Below are 18,860 nucleotides of genomic sequence, written 5' to 3'. Positions count from 1 at the left end.
ACATGTCATTTTGTGGCCTGTTGATCTATGTTGTAACTTCCAGAGGCGTTTAATGCCCTAATTAAATAACTTCTAATTCCTTCAGGGGGCCTTACATGCAGTGTTATGACTGAAACCATTGACTCCCAGTGCATCTAAGGCCTCTAATGTAGTGGGGGGGTTTTAAGAGCTTTTATTATTAAGCAGCTAATTATGGCCAAATGGATAAAGAGGACCTTAAAAACACAAGGACGTGTGCCAGACAGTTATCGAGTTCTATTGACATCATAATAAAAGTGACCTCTGTCTTAGGTGAAAAGGAATATTGTAAATTGGACCTCTTTACCTATGGGTTAAATAGACAATAGCCTCTGTGCCATGGGGGCAGCTAGTGATGCAGTAGGTAGAATGCTGGGCCTTGAGTCAGAAAGATTCACCTTCATAAATTCAAATGTTACCTCATTTCAATACTCATTTTGATACCTCACTAACTATGTAACTCTAGACAGGTCACTTAACTCTGTTTGCCTCAGCATCTTCATTTGTAAAATTAGCTGAAGATGAATAATGGCCAATCAATGCAGTATCTTTGCCAAGAAAATCTCAAATGGGATCACTAAGAGTCAGATGTGACTTTTGTGGGACACCAAAAGGTTAGAAGTGGAATACCAAATATTTGCCCCTTCTTCAAATCGTCAAGTGTCTCCTATGGGTGAAAGCATTGAAGGCCTCTGTAAACATGCAAAGGTCATTGGGAAGTAGCTATCCAGTGAGTCAAAGTTAGCTATAACTAATTGACTTGGTATCAGTTAGCAGATTATCTGGCTAGTCAGATGATGAAAGGAAAGGGTATTTCTGGCAACTAAGGGATCACATAAGGGTCACATAGCTCTCACATGAGGATGCCAGATTGGAGAGGAGGGCCAATAGCCAGGATACATACAGTTAACTACACCTTCTCAGACCTTGGCTCAAGGACAACCTTGTAGAGAACCTTTGGGGGCACACATATGAATGATCTCACCAATTTTCAAGCCGGCAATAACTTAGTTAAAGATTATTGGTTGATGTTTACCATACCTTTCTACCAACTTTCCCCACACCCCTACCCTTATCAAAACAAAGCAAAACAAAACAACAACAACAACAACAATAACAACAAACCATTACTCTGAAGCCATCCAGGCCAAACTCCTATATATAGGGATAGAGATAGAACAGAGAAATTAAATATTTCCCTATGGTCACACAGCTAGTAAGTAACAAAGAGTTTTCTAATGTGGGCTCTCTGGCTCAGAATCCAATGCATGTTCGGCTTTAACATAATGTTCTGATGTGCCGTAGAGTATCAGGAAGACCTGGATTCATATCCTATCTCACATACTTATTGTCTAATACGGAATGATTCATTTACTCTCCATAGGCCTCAGTTTCCTCACCTGTAAACTGAGGAGATTGTACTTGTTGACCTCTAATGATCCTTGCAATTTTAAAATCTATAATACTATGGTCTTCCCACAATGAAATATGGCCAGCCACTGGATGATACTTCCCCCTTGTCATTGGTCCCTTTTGTACCAATTCTTCCCATTTCATCTTAATTAGATGAAAAGGGCATCAAACATTTAGCCTTCCAGCCCATGATGCTAACATAGCCCTGCTGGCTTTATTGCTGCAGGAGAGAGTGACATTTCATTTTATTACTTACTAGTATTCCAGTTGCTCTGAATCTTTGTAGTACCAACAATTTATCTCAGGCCATAAAGACAAGGGAAAAAATGCTGAGATGACCACTGCTTTTAAATACAGCATCCACTTTGGACTTAGTTATGGAACAAGAAATTTTAACAATCACTTCTCAATTATTCAAGGCCTGCTCATGCAGTGCTTGGATTATTAAGGCTCCTATCCTGCTCTTAAGGATGGTGCAGAAGGGTGGTCTAGGACACAGAGAAAAAGAGGGGAAATCCATGGCCATTGATTTGACTCCTAACTAGTACTTTCTGTATATGAGATGAAAGGTTGGCTCTGCTTTTTGGCATTATTCATACAATTCCTTTCTCTTTGTCATTAAAGCCAAGAGAACTCAGAAGTACTTGCTTATTTGTAACAACCATTGGAGTTGCTGAGATTTTCAGGGTGCAGGTGGATGTTCCACGGTTTTCATTTCAACTGCTGATGAGAGAGGGAGCTTCTCCCAATGAAGGCACAATCACAATTATTCTGCAATATACAGTCTTAGAGTGTCATTTGGGCCACTGAGAAGTAATTAATTGTCCTTTGTCCCCCAGCTAGCATTGCAGTATTTATCAAAAGTGAAAAAGGGAGAAGGGGGAGAGAGAGAGAGAGAAAGTGACAGAGAGAGAGAGAGAGAGAGAGAGAGAGAGAGAGAGAGAGAGAGAGAGAGAGAGAGAGAGAGAGAGAGAGAATCTATAGATTTCTCTTTGTATCAGTAACTTTATGAGTATAAGGGGAATCTGGGAACACCAAAAGTGAGATGGGGGTGTCCAATTTCATAGGTTCCTTGCTTAGAGCTGGAAAAATCTCGAAAGGCCATCTGGTCCAAACTATCTCCCATGAGTTGACAAACAAGAAAATTTTGTAATAGGACAAAAATTATGACTTTTGCCACTCTGTGAGGCTCTAACTTATGAGAAATACATTAAATTCTTAAAAATCAAATGTTAAAAGCAACTATGAACCATAACCACATGAGCATCAAGCAATGATGTTCAGGCTTGCAGTATCTTGTGAATTTAGGCTCCTACTGAAGGTGGAATTAAAAGCTTTTCCCAAGTTCCAGGAGAAGAGTTGAAATTGTTGCAAGACATTTCACAAAAGAGCAAGCACAATCAAAATGGAGGGAACAAACCATCCAATCGAACCTGAACTCTCCAAATGTTTTTGGAGGCTTTAATCATTCAACTTCTTGATTTTTCATGGCAGTTACTTGGACTAGTGAGTGGGTGGGAAGGGAGATGGATGCTGAATGGAATCACCATGGAAACAAAAGTAAGTCTGTGGGAAGATAATTCTAAATTCTTCTATAACTCTAGTGCTTAGAACCAAAGCTCTGTGCAGAGGAAGAGAGTTCAGTCTTGGAGGACTTTTCTGTAATAACTCCAGAATGGTTTAACTCCCACGCAAAATGCCTATTGTCATTCTTTCTATGTCTCTCTATCTCTGAATGTGTGTCTTTCTCTGTGTGTGTCTCTCTTTGCCTCTCTCTCTCTCTTTCTCTTTGTCTCTGTCTCTTTATCACTTTGTGTCTCTGTCCCTGTCTTTTTCTGTCTCTTTGTCTCTGTTTCTCTCTTTCTCTGTTTCTCTACCCCCTCTCTCATTTTCTGCTCTTTTCTTTCTTTTTCTCTCTACAACTGAATTTTGTTCAATGTCGGCTCTTTCCTTTGGGAATTCAAGTTAGCTCATCCACAAGCATTTTGAACATAGAAAATTTTATAAGCATATAAGAGCCAAATCAGGCTTCATCTCTGAGTCCAGTTGTAGCAAAATAGAGATCTTTGTTCCTCATTTCCCACGAGGCGCCAAGCCCCTTTATCCTCCTATAAACAAACTCATAACAAACAAAAATCTTAGTATGGATGGAGTTGGAGTGCCTCAGCGAATGCTGTCTGTGTTCTCTCTAGTGGCCTATTCTTCTTGAAGTCTCCATCCCCTCACTCTGGCTTCTACATGACAGGCCTGCCTTTGTCCTTCCTGCCTGTGCTTCCATTTCTAACACTATTTCCACTGTTGCTTCTATTTACCATCATACTTTGGTTATCTTTTCCTGGTTTTCACATACCACATCCTCTTCAACCCATCACTCTGTTCCCTTCAGCAGTTAGCATAAGTACCTTGGGATCCACAGAAGCATGGGAAAATAAATCCCTGCTCTTTTCTAATCGATGCCTGTGTCTTGGTATTGTGGAATTATCTGAAAGTCATTCCTCCTCTCCTTCCCTTCTCATTTATTTCTGTTGTCTCCTTTTCCAAGTTAAAAATTTTGCAGGCTCTGTAAATTATACCAGGTATATAACTGCGGGCTCTGAACTAAGCTCAGCATCACTGTGGCGAGTCTGGGATCAGGAGAGACAAAACAGGGAAGAACTGGCCCTGGTAGAAAAGGAGCACAGCAAAGCTCCCATGCCAGTTAGAATGACCCTAGCACCATGAGTAGCCCCTAGGTACTTCAAGCCTGGTTGAGACAGGGAGATTTAGTATCTCAAAAAGTGCTGTATAAATGCAAGCTTTCCTTATATTTCACTTGAAGTCCACTCAAAACCTTCACACGTTTTCAGATGAATTATCAGCTAGTCATAATTTTCCCATCATGCATTGTGCATGTAACTTTTTTCACCTGCAACTTTTTTTGAACTTCAGTTCCTGATCTAGGTATTCTCACCTGATTTCAGAAATCTAACACAGAACATCTAGATACAGATTAATGGAGGGAGAAAGAGATGTCGCATTGTAAGGTTATATTAAATGCAGGGTTTCTTAAACTTTTTTCACTTGTGACCCCTTTTGCCTGAGAAATTTTTACATGATCCAGGTATATAGTTATATAAAATAAGTATACAAATTAAACATTTACTGATAATAAATCATATTTAGTTATGGGATCTCATATGGGGTTCTGATCCACAGTTTAAGAAGATGGATAACATTCCACCTGGAGAGAGAGGAAATACATGAGGAATTTGGGACCCTTCTGGTATAGAAACATAAAATTCAACTATCAGGACTCTCTCTCTCTCTCTCTCTCTCTCTCTCTCTCTCTCTCTCTCTCTCTCTCTCTCTCTCTGTATGTATGTATATTGTATATATATATATATATATATATATATATATATATATATATATATATATATATATATATATATATAGCTTTGTGAGCCATCACTTATTGGGGATGGCATATGAGATGGTCTACTTTTATATTCTGTGATTCTAAGGGTGGACAAGATGGTTTAGAGACAGGTGCCTGTGCCATCCAGTGATCACTTGAAGTAATTGGAGATGTTTTATTTGGAGATATAATTGATAGTTTCCTTCAAACGTTTCAAAGGTTTGAATGTGAGAGAGGTTTCAGATATTTCTACTTGGACCCAGAGGATAGAAATAGCAGAAATGGGTAAAAGTAACAGACATAGAATTAGTCTCAGTGACAAGGAAAAAAAACCAAAATCTGGGTCTCCAAAGATGAAATTGATTGCCTTTGGACTTGACTTACTGAATTTCTCATCTCCCAAGGCTTTAAGTAGAGGCTGGATGAGCCTTGTTATGTGAGAAATAATTCACTTGGATCCCTACTCTATTCCAATCAGTATGCATCAATTTGATATCATTCTATAGGGTTGGTGATTATAAGCCCCAGAGCTTTGAGCTGTGGATTCTTAAGTCTCTTGCTTAATCATAGAAAGTTAACTAGAGGCCCTCTATCCTTGTTTTTCCTTGTCATGGTGATCAAGCCCAGTGTGGTAGAAGTGACTCAATTATATGGAAAGTCCTTCAATTTATTTTTCCAGGTCATTCTTTTTTGTCCAAAACAATCAGGTGACCATCTCATAACTACTTAAGTCACTGACTGTGACAGCTTGTACTGTCTTCTCCTGCCTAACCTAAGGAGAAGGCCATCAATCTTGTGTGGAAATATTCCTTGCTTCACCCAAATTGTGATCATGCTGACATGTGATTTTGCTTATTTTAGTTTAATAGTGTCAAATCTCAATTGAAGGAGTTATTCTGCATTTAGTATATCTCTTCTTGAATATCTAGATATCTAATCCTATAAAAATAAGGCCCTGGAAGGGGAAGGCATCTCAGACCCTAAGGAGGATCAGAGGTCCATTTTATTAGAGGGAACCATGGACCCTTTAATAAAGTACCACTGGCTCAGAGTTCTGTCTCAGTCTTTTTTATTGTAAGGGTTACTAATACTGTAGTGCGGAGTGCTTCCTGTTCGTCTACAAATCAGAAGCAAGTGATTTCTGAGGTCCATCCCTTCCAAGAATGAAATGATGAGCAGACCAGGGAACATGTCACCTGAGAATCAGAAATGAAGAAGACACGTGGCCTAGAGTAGAGAAAACTTAGAGGGGACATGAGAGTTGTCAAGTATCTTAAAGGAGGTTATGTGATTCTGTTTGTAAAGTAGTAGTATTTGTACAACCTCAGAAGCCTCTCCTCTATCAGTCACCCAAGGGAAAAGTAGAGAGAGAGAAACCTGATGCACAGAAAACCTGGCTGCGGGTGCTAACTCTGTTCCTTATATACTGTACTTTTCTGTGCTTCAGTTTCTATCACTATAAAATGGAGCCAATAATGTTTTCTTCATCACTTGTGAAGAATCAGATTAGATAATGGCAGTAATTCAAATCCCCAAAGAATCTATGATTCCATAGATTTTGGAGTTTCCTCTAATGGTGCAGATCCCAATCTATCCAGCCCTGTCCATCTTGTGTGATTTCCATCCATGCCCTTCCATAACTTCATCCCAGAACACTGGAGGATTTCTGCAATTCCTCCTGACACAGAGAGTATATCAGGGGAGTATCCATCTGAAATGAAATGAACAAAAATGAATGGGACAAAGGAAAAAAGAGTAGAAAGGATGCTTCAAAAGTATGCTTTAAAGACAAATGCTTCTAAATTTACTAAGCTATTATTATGAGCAATAATGAACAATACTAATGAACAACATGCTTCCTAAAACAGAGCAACAAGTAGCTAGAAATGTAGAAACATGAGAACAAATACTCCTAAAAAACATTGATGACATGAAAATAACTAAGAACACAATTCCAGAAGGAAGTGACCTCATAAATCATTCAATTTAAACTCCATATTTTACATATGAAGAAACTGAGATCCAGAGTGGTTTTGATTTGCCCAAGTTCGTGCGCTATAAGGCAAAGCATTCTGGGAGGACTGAAAATAAGCCAATTTCCTATTTACATAGCTCACCCCTCTTTACTGAATAACTTTAGATCTGTTACCTAAACTACAACATACTGTATGTTTTGTGCAACTACCTATCTAAAAACTAAAAATACAAATGTTTTTAAAGAACAGATCAGTATCCAGTTAGCCCTCTGAGATTCTAACATATGAAACTCTTCATATCTTTTTTATGTGGCTTCCTGTTTTGATATTTCTCCTGTGCCAATCAGCATTTCTTGGTCCTCAATAGCTGGTCTCCCCTTCTTAGCTTACCCCCCAAGTGGAGTCTTATCATTGCTGCTCTATGAGTCAATCACTGAGGCTGAGAAAGAGTATCAGTCATCACAAAAGGCTATTGGAAGCTATAGCTGGTGTTTACTGAATAGAGCTTTGGCCAGCTACTGCTGGACAGCTCCTTCTGTTCAGGGGGTGGTGGTCAAAAAGTGATAATAGCTAAATTACTTAAGCTCCCTGGAGATTTGGGGGAGTATTCTATTCCTAGCACTTAGACATTTCCATGGACTCGTGCATCATCTCATGCCTTGGTGATCTCTAGTCCTTTGGAAAAAGATTATTATTTTATCATTCTTTCCTGGAGTGAGCCAAGAACACCAATCATGACTGTTCCATCATCATCTGGCTATTCTCAACTATCGCTAGAAATGAAGGGAAGACTTGGCTTCCTGATCTGTTCTATAGTTCCTGGAGCCTTTGTCATTTTCTTAAGCCAAAGGAGACTTTCATAAATCAGAAACCAAATAACTATCTTGCTAGAGTGGACTCATCTCCAAGTAAAGGACATTCCTTTCATGTGGGGAAATGACAAAGCTTCATTTGTCATGGTATCATTTTCAGGAACTTGGAACCTGAAGCAAACAGACCAAAGTGTACTGAAAAGAATGTCCCCCAAATCACTGCCAAGTGTGAGCTTTTGCCCAGAAAGAGTGTTATCAAATTGGATCTTGGAAAAGAAGATAAGATCATTACACACTTCTATCCTTCACAAAAAGTGCTTTCTTAGCCACGACCCTGGGGGACAGATAATAAAAGTCTTATTGTTCTCATTTTGCAAATGAAGAAACTTGCTTCTTAGGGAAACGAAATGCCCTGCCACTGGTCACACAGCTACTAAGTGTTGGAGGTGGGGCTTGAATACAGCTCTCTTGATTTTAACTAGGGCAGGTAGGAAAGTTCAAATTTAACATTCCCTTTCGTCTAGCTTAAAGTTCCCCACATGTACATACACGCTTAGCCTTTCTCTACATACTTGTCCATCCTTTCATTAATCTTCATAGCCCCGTGTGGTACGGCAAATCCAATTTACAAATACTCAGGGATATCTCAAGTGAAGAATAGAAGTGTTTATTTTAGAATCTTGCAAGAGGCAAACATCTTTCCACTAGAGTTCCACCAGTGGAGAGAGGTTAATTTCCACAGAGATTGAAGTGACTTATATAGTCGTGACTACAAGAATCCATGACAGCCCTCCTCCCCTTATCGATCCATTCTCACTTCCCCACTTAGTGGCACAAATTTGCCAAATTCTGGTCAGGCCCATATGGTCAGTTTTATTGTTTGCAAGCGTGTTTTCCTCAGCTTATGGATTTATGGTGGACAATTTCACAAGGTTTACAACTGTTTCCTTGAACCAGTATGAGCATCCTAGTTCATTTTCCCAAATTCCCCAGATAAACAGAATCTAAGTTATAAATTCAATCTACCTTAGTTAATAATTTTATAAGAAACCATATAATCCCCTACAATAAGGAGATTTGTTTAGAGGTAAGTAGTCCATTAAACTAGAATCACCAAGGAGATTTCGTTTACCTCAGACTTCCTCAATCAACAAATAGAGATTAGCCAGTTCATAGACCTCTCAGAATATCTCCAAGTCATTAAATAGTTAGATACTTCTCTAAGCAGTTAAGTAAAGGTCCAGGAGATCACCTCAGATATTTCTACTAAAAGAGCAAGCCTTTTGTTTGCCTACCCAGAGCCTTAATGATTAACAGACCTTTGAAATTGGTGACTGTTCAGGAGACCTAGTTCAAATCTGGCCTCAGACACTTAACATTTCCTGGCTGTGTGACCCTGGGCAAGTCACTTAACTCCAATTGCCTCAGCAATCAATCAATAAAAAATATCCTTGGCATTGCTTTATAGAGTGTTCCTGCCATGAAAGTCTTGGTTATCTGCTGATAACCTCATTATTTTAGACTATCTGAGGCTGCCTTTCCTTCATTTGGTTTTTAAATATTATTTGAGATAACATCAAAGTCAAAGTCACTGATAAAAAGAGAGAGCAAATTTCTTTCTCTACATGATTATGGTGGAATTCTACATTGAGTTGGAAATTACTTTGGCATTGTCTATGGTTTTTAAAATTACCTTTATAAATAGCATATAGATGATGAATCCTTGGTATCTGTCTATACATTCTAATACATTGAAATACTCATTGATATGTCAAAAAAAAAAGAAAAGAAATTGGTGACTGTTCTGAGAAGTCCTCAGTTTCCCATTACACTCACCCCCCCCATATTCCTCCTTCCCATGGTAACAGTTTTAAAATTTTAACAGATTCGTGATCTTCCTGAAGTATGTCTTCCTTCAGTACAGATCGCAACTCCCCCATCCCACTTATTTTACTTTCTGCCATTTTTGTCCATGCCCTTCGCAGATCTTCCTCAGAGGTTCTACCACATGCACTAAAGTGTTTCCCTAGGTTTAAAAATCTTTCCTGTATACCTGTTGTAAGCACTGTCCCTTGCCCTCACTACATGATCTGCCTACCTCCCTTCCTTTATGTGATGTTCTTGTACGGCACATTACACACCACTCATCATTGGGAATATGCACCTGTCATGCCTTTCTTCCATCTGCAATTATGACTTCTCTGAGATTGCTATATTCCATGATTTGTAGGTATAGTAACATCACTGGGGGCATAATAGTATTTTTTAAAAGGTGAGCACTAGCAAAAAGAAGAAGCTTTGGATCGATAAAAATATGGTCCAGTTTTCCAAATGAGAACCAATCTACTCTCTAGTTCTTACTTGATTCTCCATTTGCTGTGCCTCACAAGACAAGTGTGCAGATGCACTAACCGGACCCTTTAGCCCATTCAACTCCATGGCATCAGCTATGCAATAGGTACTTGCCATCTATTTGGCTTTTCCTGTACAGATTGCTATTACAGATATCATTGGAGGTTTGCTGTGATCAGCACAAGGACAGCTGCAAACAGGAGTAATTGAAGAACTTCTAAATGGAATCCCTTTTTGGTTCCCCCAGGAACTTCCCTCCCCAGCAGTGTTGAGGCCCCCTGGAGAGCATGTGTGTCCCTGTGTTGGAATAGTGTTGGGATTTTGACAGAGGCTTGCTGAATGAGATTATCTCTGTGGCTATATCCCTTATTTAATCTTATGGTATCTGGTACACATGCACAGAAGAGGGATTTTATCAGTAAAACGAAAGGAATTAACTGTAGTTTTCCAAATAACCAGCAAACAGATACAACAGTGTTTATTTTCAATATACCTATCAGTACCCCCTATGACTATGAAGAAGTGGCCTGCTATAGAGAATTTTTTATAACAATATAACTGATCCCTATTCATCCTTCCATCTATGGTACTCTCAGTGTATGCATAAACTCTTCTCATCCAGGTGTAGAGGAATCAGAAGGTGGGCTTGTGGGGGTCTTTAAATAAGAATTATAGCACGTGGGAGATCTTGGTTCAGGAGACTGGTCTCATCCCACTGATTGTGATGGGGCTACCCCATAGTCATGTGAACCTTCTGCCTAAACCGAGTGCTTTATGGAGAAGTAATTCTCTCCCCTGAGCAATCTGGCTCTTGTCCCTCGAAGGCTCAGCGATCCAAAGTTTAGTTTGCCTTCCTCCATGGTGAATATGCAGAGAGCTCTCTGAAGGGGCTCCTTTCCGGGAGAGCTCCACTATTTATTCACATAACCCAAGTCCTCCCCCTTGGAACTAGTCATTGCCCTAGCATTACACCACTAGAACTGAGTCTTTCTCTCTTTCCAGCAGCTGTACTGTGTATGTGTGTATATCTCTATGTGTGATTTTTTTTGCATTTTCTCTCTTAATTATACAGTGAGCTCCTTGAGAGCGTAGACTGTCTCGTTTTTTTCTATTTGTATCCCCAGGGCTTAGCATAGTGTTTAGCACATAGTAAATGCTTCATAAATGCCTTTTCATTCATTCATCCATTCAATCTCAACTCCCCACTGCAAAGGAGCCTCACCTTACCCCCCAGAAGAGTCTCTTCTGTGTGGGCAGATAGTGTTCAGAAAAGCACTTCTCACATGACCACTAATCCCAGGTTGCTGGAGAGCTATATTACCCCTCTCCTTAGGTGGAATGTGCTTCAAGGCCTGAGCTTCTCTTGCTGTCTAGGCTGAATGATATGCAGAGTTCCCCATTCCCATCCCTGCAGAAGGGAGGCTTCTGGAAGGTATCACTCTTATTGGGATTCCAACATGTGAATCAGGGAGGTAGCAGATGATGCTATTGTAATAGCCCAAGTGGGAGGTGCTGAAGACCCAAACCAGGATGGCAGCCATGTGACTATAGAGAAGGGGCCAGAAGCAAGAGCTGTATGGAGTTAGAATCGGCAAGACTTGGCAACTATTGGCTATTGGGGCGGTAAGTAGGCCAGGGTGCTTTCCTTCTAGACGGTGAGGTCCAGCAGCTTTTCTCTTTGTGATCACCATTCTCAGGATAGCTCACATTCTTCTACACAATACTTTCCCCAAGCATATCCCATGCATCATCTCATTTCTGCTTTTCCTATTCTTCGGATGACAACACTGAAGCTCAGAGACATTAAGCACCTTGCTGGAGGTCACCCAGCTAGGAAGCTATAGAACTGCTATTCGAGTCCCCTAATTTTAAAATTTTCCTATTGTTCTTGTTATTAAATGTTTTTATTTCTTAGACAACATTCATTTGTACAGTCTCTCTGTCCTGCTCAAGTCGCAAGCCTGTTTTCTAAGGCCAGCCCTGGGAACCAAAGGATTTGTGGCTAAAAGAGATCTAGTCAAGCTCTTCACTTTACAGATGAGGAAACTTATAGACAAAGAAGGTTGGATGAGTTGCCTAAATTCATATAAGGAGTAAATTGCTGAGCTATGATTTGCAGTCAGGACCCTCTGATTCTAAACCCTACACTTGCTATAAACTCTGATAGGCAGCCTTATCATTAGGGGAAGGAGACAATTGGCAATGTTTTTGTTTGGCTGGCTTTTTGTGAGGGGTGAGGAAGAAATAGTTGGTGGTAAGGGAAGTTGGAAGACTTCAATATGTAGAGAATGTTTCCTTAATCTGAAATCCGTGTCCCATTCAACCACCAAAGGGATCAAAATGAGTCTCATTAGAGATGTACCACTTCGGATTATTTGTCTTTGGTCTGTATCCTATGAACGACTATCGTTTGTCTTTAGTTCTTGAAGAGAGCCGTGACTTTAGCATGACTGGAGATGGGTATATATGCATTTGTAGGAGGTAGGGATGGGGTTGAGAGTCCCATCCTTAAGTTGAATATTAACTGTCCTGGTTATAATCGGTTTCCCAGTTGAAAGAGAGAGGGTCTATAATAATGGACATATAAGGCAACTCTATCTGGCAAGGTAGAGTTCTCTGAGAGGAGAAGGAGATCCTTAAAGGGGAATGGGAAGGCATGAACAAGCAAATCTTGCCCACTTTGCTGTGCTGCCAAGAGCAGCACCTGCCTCTCTCGGTTTTTCCGTCCCCTACCTTAGCTGTCTCTTAACACACAGTGACTGTGACAATAGAGAAGACAATATCTAGTCAATCTGTTCACTCTTGGCAAGAAAGAGGATATAGAAATTCAAGAAATGTTTATTATTCATTGAATCGCATCAAATGGCTCTCCCTGGCTGCCTTCCAGGGCAAAATCGACTTTTGAAGTATATTCTTCAGTGCTAGGGCCTGAATTGGAGATACAGGGAACATGCCTGAACTTTTTAATGGTCACTAAAGAGTTGGAATTTCTTTTCTAGAATGTGCAATCTTCTTGGAAAAGAATCCTATCAGCATTCTCTCCTGGAATCTTTAAATAATTTGGTGGATATAGTCCTCACACATTTAAATGTGGTTACTAATTAGCACATTGTATGTTTTTGCTATTTAGATGCCGTGAAAAGTACTCCAAAGTGTAGTGTAATTATTATTACAAGCAGTAAGAGTAAAGCAGAAAGAAGACCTCAGTCTAAATTTTGATACTAACCATTACTTTCTAAAATACTATGTGCAAATTACCAAGCCTCAGTTTCCTATCTGGAAAAAGAAAAAATTAAGATTTTCATTTTACCATACCTATCCCCGAGGGATGTTGTAAGGAAGCACTTATTGAAATCTGAGTTGCTATTATTATATGGAGTTGAACTAAGGAATGGTGCGCTCCAAATGGCTCCAACTCCATGAGGATTTAAGAGAAGCCAAGGATACTCTCTGCTACCTGAACTCCAGGCCAGCTTTTTCCAAAGGCCTCTGGTTCTTGAAACCTGTCCAACTAACATTTTATTAAAATGATAGCCCTGTTGCTTCTGTCTCAGCTTCTGTGAGAAGCGGAAGATGAGAAAAGCAGCACAGACATCAGCCTTCCAATTAGGAAGACTTCTTTCCTTATTGTATCTTTTAAAAATGTTTTATTGATGCTCTTTTTAAAAAAACCAATGTATTAACTTCCCAGTGATCTACCTATCCTGTCTGAAAAAAAAAAGAATTCACTTGTAGATAGATAAGTACAAGAGAGCAACACGTGAACCATATCTGGCAGTGTATGCCTTTTTCTATACCTGTAGTCCACCACCTCTTTGACATGGTTAGCTATCAGGTTTCTGATGTCATGATTCCATTACCATGTTAAAAAAAATAAAAATAATGCTTCAGTGGGTTCATTATCTACCAGGGATCACAGATGCCACCCACTCCAACTCCCTCATCTTACAAAGGAGGCCCATGCTAGGAAAGCCAATTGCCAAAGAAGCATGGACTATCTTGGATCTATAACTAAAAAGGATCTCAGTCTATACAACAACACTCACTGCTGCCATGTCTTTCCTTATCATGGAGTTTGACGATTTTCATAGAATTTAATAATCATTAGTTAAATCAGCTCTGTGTCTACAATCCTAAATCACTGTGTATGAGGCACTGGGAGGGTGCTCTGAATATTAATGAAGGCAAAAATAAAATGGTGGCTCACTTCCTGAGTCTTATATTCCTTCTCATTCCATTTACGAGGTCTACCCCTGAAGTCCCTTCTCATTTCTGCTCTACTGACCATAATTTTCAAGAAAACCTGTCAACTTCCCTATATTTCATCTTTTCCAGCTATACAATTGATTTATAATACCCGATCCCATCCAAGACAATGTGATTATGATATGAACTGATTTAATACATATCTCTCCATTCATCATACCTGCCATTCCATCTCCCACCTCTGTGCCTTTGTACTGTATCACATGCCTGTAATGCCCTAATTATCTTTCCTTTAAGAAACAGACAACTGAAATACCATCTTCAGATGAAACCTTTCCTGAGCCTCTCAAATGCTAGTTCCCCTTTCCCTAAACTAACTTGTTTTTAGTGTATGTGTTTGTGTGTGTGTGTGTGTGTGTGTGTAGAGTCTCCCAAAATCATAGTATGTTTTTAAAAATTGAAAAATTTTATTATTTTAATTTTTCACAATTACATGTAAGAACAATTTTTAATCTTTTTTTCCCCACAATTTTGAGTTTCAAGTTCTCTCCCATCCTCTCTCCTCATTGAGAAGGCCATTATCCCACAAAATGACTAATATGGAAATGTTTTACATGATTACCATTTAGAACTTTTATTAGATTGCTTATCATCTCCGAAAAAGGCCAGGGGAGGGAGAGAATTTGGAACTCAAGACTTAACAGCGAATATTAAAATTATTGAGGAAAATAAAATTTTAAAATAAAATTTAAAATATAAAACATTAAAATATTTTAAAAAACAAATGCTTGTTGATAGTGAATTTTTTAATCTTATTTTTGTAGTGAGAGGGGCAGTTGTTATTCAGTGGGAAGGGTACTGGTTCTGGTGCTTATAGACAGAATGATGTTGGCCAAGTCTTTTTACCTCATTGCACTCTAGTTGGCCTCCAAGGCCTCCTTACCTGTTCTAATTCCTATTAGGCAAAGCTTCCTCAATTGACACTTTATGGAGAATTTCAGGCAAGGCCTGGGTAGGAAGCACCCAGGATGAAAAGACTTGAAAGGGATGCAATGCATTATGTTTGGGGAGAGAGCATACACAAATGGATGAGATCACAGATTCATCCCCATGTCAAAGGCCAGACCATATCTGCCATTTTCAGTTATGGATCACAGAAAATATTTGAGTGACAAATGCCAGATTTCTTTACTGAGATATAAGAAAGAGTGTCATTGTGGTATCATACTCTCCAATATAGTTTTCCTTGTTCCTTTGGCATTCAGGTCCACCTTCTGGGATACCCCTTTCCCCAATATATATTTTTCTCTGATTCTTTCAGCCAAAGGATCTGTAGTTATCTGGAGCTGATATATTTGAAATTGTATGGGAGTGAAAGCTCCATCTTATTAATGCCTACAAGTATACTGTTTCCTATCCAACTTGGAATAAATGTTTGGGGATTTTATTAACATAAAACAAGATAAGGAGTGAAAGTTTGATATCAATTAACATACTAATTAAATGTCACTTAGTAGTCTTAGCAATTACTTGATATTTAATTAACTAGTTTAATGCCCTGGGACTTAGCTATTCTTGAAAGGGCATTGTACAAACCTGTGGGCATATGTTGCCTGTTAGAAAAACCTGGAGGTAAGAACAGAGATACCTTCATGGAGCATATTGGGGGTGGAGTCCCAAGCACTCCAGAGATTAATCTCTTGGCAGTTGCCTGGGAAGAATTTGTTTCACACTAGAAGTGTTTTTTGGTAAATCTCTAAAATCTCATTTCTGAAGTTAAGAAAGAAACTTAATGGGAATGTGGTAAGCCAAATTTTCTGTATTTTGGAGTTTCCAGGGAATTTACATTCTAATTCTGTCTCCTAGGTTAGAAACTTCTCGTGTTTGGGGCAAGTGAGAAAAAAGTAAACACTCAATCAGGAAAGCAAGACGTACAAAGATGACAGTGGAAAAAAACAACATAGAGATGAAGCTTAATGCTACATAATCTTAATGACAAAGCTCAGTCTCTAAGAAGAGATAAGAACATGCATCTGTATCTCTTTTTTGCAGAGGTAAGAGACTGTGGGTGTGAAACAAGCATATCCCATTAGACATGGTTGATAGGGGAACAGTTTTATTTTTTAAATTTATTTTTAAATCATTTGCTACAAGAGATGGCTCACCGAGGAGAGGAAGGGGGATGGACACATTCAGAAATGCAGGCAGTATAAAAATGAAATTGATACAAGAAAGCCCTGGAGATTGGGATAGTTATACCCTTGAATTTCACACATAGAAATGTATGTCTTGAGCTATCTGGATATTTCTAGGGTGGCCAAGAATGTTTGTAAATGGCACATACAACTCTCAGCTCTGTTTGGAAGCATTTGGCAATACAGGCAGAATTCCCACTATTGTGGGTTCTCCATTAACTCCTCAGCTTGGGCCTAGTATGCATTGTCTCTCTAGCATAACTTTCCCTGAGAATGGCTTCTTCTACAGGACTCCCAAAAGAGGTGGCCAGGAGATTATTTTTTAAACTGGATTATTTTTTTTAGGTTGACAATTCATTGTCTTTTAAAATAACATGGACTAGTACAAATGTTCCGCTTCATTACAAGGCTAAATTAAATTTTTATCACATTATTTATGATTACCAGGGAATTTATATAGACTTTCTGAATTGCTTTAGAAGTTTTGGGCATTCTAAGTAAACATTTATAAAATGCTTATGTATTAGATATTATTTTACATATAATATATCATTTAAGTTTCATGGTGATTCTGGGAAAGAGGTGCTATTATACCATTTCACATTTGAGAAAATGGAGGCAGAAAAAGTTGAGGGGACTTGCTCAAGTTCTCCCACCAAATGTATCTGAGGCAGAATTTGAACCCAAGTCTTCCTTGTGCCAAGTTCAGCCCTTTTACCCAGTACATCTTGTGTAAGTAGGTCATCACATCCTCTCAGGGAATGTTAGTTCCTTTTCATTGTTTTGGTCATGTTTGATGATTCCTGACTGCCAAGGCCACAGCAAAAGAGACTTCACCTCAGCTTTGAGCCAATGTCAACCTGTAGATGCAGCCGAGCCGCTGTCAACAAATTGACCTTAAGGAGAGCTGCTGAAAGGGTGAGCTTGGCCATACAATAGGGATACTTGATGAAGAAAGAGCCTTCACTGTCCAAGATGCAGCTCCCACAAGGCTGAAAAGAGTGGTCTCTTCAGGCCACTTTGATCCAGGATCTCCAGTGTCTTGGAGTAGCTTACATCTCCAAAAACCTAAAGTTTATTTGCTACTCTTTAATGTGTTAGGGAGATCAAAGTATTCACAGCTGGAGAGGGTCCATAGGGATCACAGGGTGATGGAATCATTCAGTAAGAACATCGGGTCATTGATGAAGAACTAGACAGCACCCCAGAGATCTAACTACATCAATTTATGGAAAAGGAAACTGCCAAGGCGGGTAGTGACCTCCTCAAGGTGACACTAGTCACAAGTAGCAGAGCAGAGCTCTGAATTAAGTCCCCTGAGCTCGTGTTGTTCCCACTATGCACTAAATCCATAGTTTAGTTCAAAGATATTGAGAAAGAGAAATTAAATGGATTGATATCCATCTCCCCACTCCTATCCACGGCCATTTTTACCAAGTACAATAAGCCAACAGACTTGCTAATGAATAAACACAAGTTTTTCAATAGTCTGGCCCTAGGTTCCCAGGAGTTATGCTCTTTGGATTTGTACCGGCTTCACACATCACTCAGTTGCTGTTCCCTTCAGGCAGCCTTGGTGGAAAGCACAAAATTAAAGGGTCTCAAAATCAAGTGGTTCTGAAATCCTATTTTAGTGAAGGAATATTAAATGACTAAGAAGTTTCACTTCTTTAAATCTGATCCAGTATCAAATGTAACAACTTTTAAAATCCTCCTGCAAATTTGATTCTCATTCAAATATGAACAATGTGAGAAGAACAGGCTAGCAGGAATGGCCCAGACAGTGCTTTCACATAATGGGAGAGACTCCCAACATCCACCTATTCCAGATGCACTCCCTCCCTCACCAAACTAATATCCTTTCTCAGATACTTAACCAGTTGGACACTGGGCCATGAGGAAATGGAAAGAAGAAGGCACGTTGCAGAAGTAGAGCAAGAAAATGGTTGGACTGGGAGACCAGCTCACAAAAGCTACTTGTTACTGTCATGGAAAGATTTTATCCATTGTGGAGTCCAGCTTGGGAGAGAAGTCCCTATAGATGCATCCTCCAAATGCTTCTATTTGTGGACAGCAAAATACTAGGAGGCTTAAACTTGGGAATTAGATCCAAACCCATTGGAAAGAGAGAGGCCTGACGATCCCCACAAAAAAAGAAAAGGAGATGTCCACATCACGGCATGCCACTGGATGCCGTACATGTCAGTGAGCTGGTCCATCAATACGTGTCTATTGGACAGGCATTGCAAGTGGACGATGAACTGGTCCCAGAATTGACTTTATTGAAGAGAAGGGGCTGCTTTGCATTTGGGAAACCGTGAAGCCTTTTCACTGAACTCAGCTGAACAAAGTCAACTCAAGCTTTTCCCTGCTGTCACACCTCAGCATCAGTGTTCTCCCAGTTTCACCATATAGCTTCAAGTCGTGGAACATGAAGGTCTCAGAAGAGCCCAGCTTTCAGGTGAGCCAAAGGGCAGCTGGGTGTGGTGGG

At 39.6% G+C, this 18,860-nt stretch overlaps 1 long non-coding RNA gene across 3 annotated transcripts in view; it reads left to right on the top strand.

Moving 5' to 3' along the window:
* The window catches only part of LOC141548286 (uncharacterized), a 370,078-nt gene that overhangs the window by 86,312 nt on the left and 264,906 nt on the right, over nucleotides 1-18,860 (top strand). For all 3 annotated transcript variants that reach the window (XR_012483881.1, XR_012483882.1, XR_012483880.1), the window contains 2 exons: nucleotides 16,041-16,228; nucleotides 18,238-18,830. This is a non-coding gene — a long non-coding RNA (uncharacterized LOC141548286). The remainder of the gene's footprint in view (nucleotides 1-16,040; nucleotides 16,229-18,237; nucleotides 18,831-18,860) is intronic.

This window comes from Sminthopsis crassicaudata, chromosome X, assembly GCF_048593235.1.
Source record: "Sminthopsis crassicaudata isolate SCR6 chromosome X, ASM4859323v1, whole genome shotgun sequence".
NCBI classification, from domain to species: Eukaryota; Metazoa; Chordata; class Mammalia; order Dasyuromorphia; family Dasyuridae; genus Sminthopsis; species Sminthopsis crassicaudata.
The sequence above is the reverse complement of the archived record's forward strand: the minus strand, read 5'-3'. Positions and strand labels throughout refer to the sequence as shown.